The sequence below is a fragment of the Pleuronectes platessa genome, chromosome 16 (genome assembly GCF_947347685.1).
Source record: "Pleuronectes platessa chromosome 16, fPlePla1.1, whole genome shotgun sequence".
Lineage (NCBI taxonomy): Eukaryota > Metazoa > Chordata > Actinopteri > Pleuronectiformes > Pleuronectidae > Pleuronectes > Pleuronectes platessa.
In genome coordinates, this window is record NC_070641.1 from 18,032,333 (window position 1) to 18,034,665 (window position 2,333).

The window sequence follows — 2,333 nt, forward strand, 5'->3', positions numbered from 1 at the left end:
TTAATTATGACAACAATACAATAATAATACTATCATCTCATCTGAGGGCCCACCCATCACACTGACCACGCCCATCTGACACGCACACACACTCACGCACACACACACATGCACACACACACACACATACACGTACACACACACGCATACACACACACACACGCACGCACACACACACACACACAAGTCATTATCATAATATATTTACTGTATATATACACATTTTTTTCAATTTATTCATGTTTGAGGTCAATATCAGATCAGAAGACATGTTCATGGCCCTGAAGTCAATTTAAAATGACATGTAGCATGTTAGAGTTATAAATAACTTGTCCATGTGTAAAACAATAGTTTAATTAAAAAAAAAAAAATCACAATAATTATTTTGGGGGGCTGAAGCACATTTTAGGGGGGCTTCAGCCCCCCTAAAACAGGCCTAACGACGCCCCTGGGTGGGGCTAATGACACTCAGCCTCACAGGGAGCCCCGCTGTCATTAATCCTGTGCCCCCTCACAACTGCTCATTATGGGATGCGTCCAGGGGTGGACTGGCCATCTGGCATACCGGGCATCATCCCGGTGGAACGTTGACCCAATGTGGGCCGGTCTGGTCCGCTCTGGTTTTTTTTGTTTTGTTTTTTTTCTCTTCTTCCTCTCTAAATTCCCTCCAATTGGGCCGGCCAATTGGCTACAGAGGGCTAGCAGTGTGTTGCCAGCATCGACACATATGATTGGCCTATTGTTTGTCATTGTCAATCAATCATGGGCTGACAGGCTCAGAGAGCCCTGACAGTGCTGTCAATCACAACACAAACCAGGGTGGGGCGGGACCTCATGGCATTGGCGGGGGGAGTCGCGGGACGGGCTGCTGCTGAGACAGAAACTTAAAATGGATAATAAGAGTAAAAAACGCCCGGGTGGCGCTGAGAAGCATCGGGAAAAAAAGCCTAAGTCTCTGGAGGTGGAGGCTGCTAAATGTGCCAAACTGACGGACCTGTTTGGTGCCGGGTTCACCAGCCCAGCAGCAGCAGGTGCGCCGGGAGACGAGCGAGGAGGACTCGACAATGATGAGCGAGTGGAGGCAGACATGGTAAGTAACGTTGGCCTGGGGCTGGCTAGGCTACATTTTTTAGACATGTCCAAAACAAAGTAGAAAACGTTTTTGATTTTGTTTTAATTTGCCGAATTGTGATATTATGGGTTATTATTGTTCAGATGATTTAGCTAAGCTAGCTAAGAGCTGCTAACGTCGTTTACTGTTGCCATAGCTGAGCTGTAAATAGAGATGCAGAATCAAGCTGTATTGAAAACAGAATACAAGTAAACCTATAGGGAATAGTTAGTTTAATTTGAAATATTTGCCATTGAATTTATTGTAATCTTTCAATTCATTTATTGTTTACTGAGGTGATAACTATTTAAAAGGTATAATTTGTGTGTAAATGTTCCACTGATAAGGTGAGAAATATTTAATATTATTGTTATTATCACACAAGTTTTATTGTGCTTATGTGTTGATCCTTAATGATGTGATCATGTACACTAAATGATCAATTATTCTCCATTACAGGTTGTTGTGATATATTTGAGGAGTCGTTCTCCCTCTGTTTTATATGTGGACATTTGGGACCACTGTTAGAATTTGGTAAGTTTATCATGTATTTTTTAATGTATAAATTCATACTTCATAATTATAATAATTTTCAAAAGGTTTTAAAAGAAACACACATCCAAAAGTTCTCAACTCTAGGTGCAGGACAGAGGAAAACATTTTCTTTATTTTTCAGACATTATAATGTATCCATGTCCTTCTCAGGTTGACCACTTGACATGTGAGAGCCTGAGGAGTTGTTCCCCCTCTGTCCATGTTCGAGGACTTGCTCTCTGTCTGTCTCCACTCTCTGCCTTCACTGTACCAAAGTTTGTCTGTTGAGTCTCCTCTAGTCTGGTGAGTTTATCATTTTTTATGTTTTATGAAATCATACTTAATTTGTGATGATTAGAGACATTATAATGTATCCATGTCCTTCTCAGGTTGACCACTTGACATGTGAGAGCCTGAGGAGTTGTTTTCCAGACAAAGGTAGAGCTGGCAGGGGCGTCACCCTGGGCCGGCCCTTTTGGGCTGGGCTTCAGCTGCAGATCTAAAGGCTGCTTCCAGGGGCATGGGGCCCTCAGCCTTTGTTTTTCTTTGCTTCTGCACCTTACAACATACATCACACCTTATTTTCACACATCCAAACACTGTTAACACCACTGACGCGTAACATATTTTACACATCCCACTACGTAGTTAGAGCTATCTTGATTTGGAGTTAAATAAATTTACTTTT

General features: G+C 42.0%; 1 long non-coding RNA gene across 1 annotated transcript; it reads left to right on the forward strand.

The window, feature by feature from the left end:
* The first annotated feature begins 643 nt into the window (after positions 1-643).
* Positions 644-2,092, forward strand: LOC128458935 (uncharacterized). Its single transcript, XR_008342073.1, has 4 exons — positions 644-1,090; positions 1,571-1,645; positions 1,817-1,948; positions 2,035-2,092. It is a non-coding gene; the product is annotated as an uncharacterized LOC128458935 (long non-coding RNA).
* Positions 2,093-2,333: the final 241 nt, after the last annotated feature.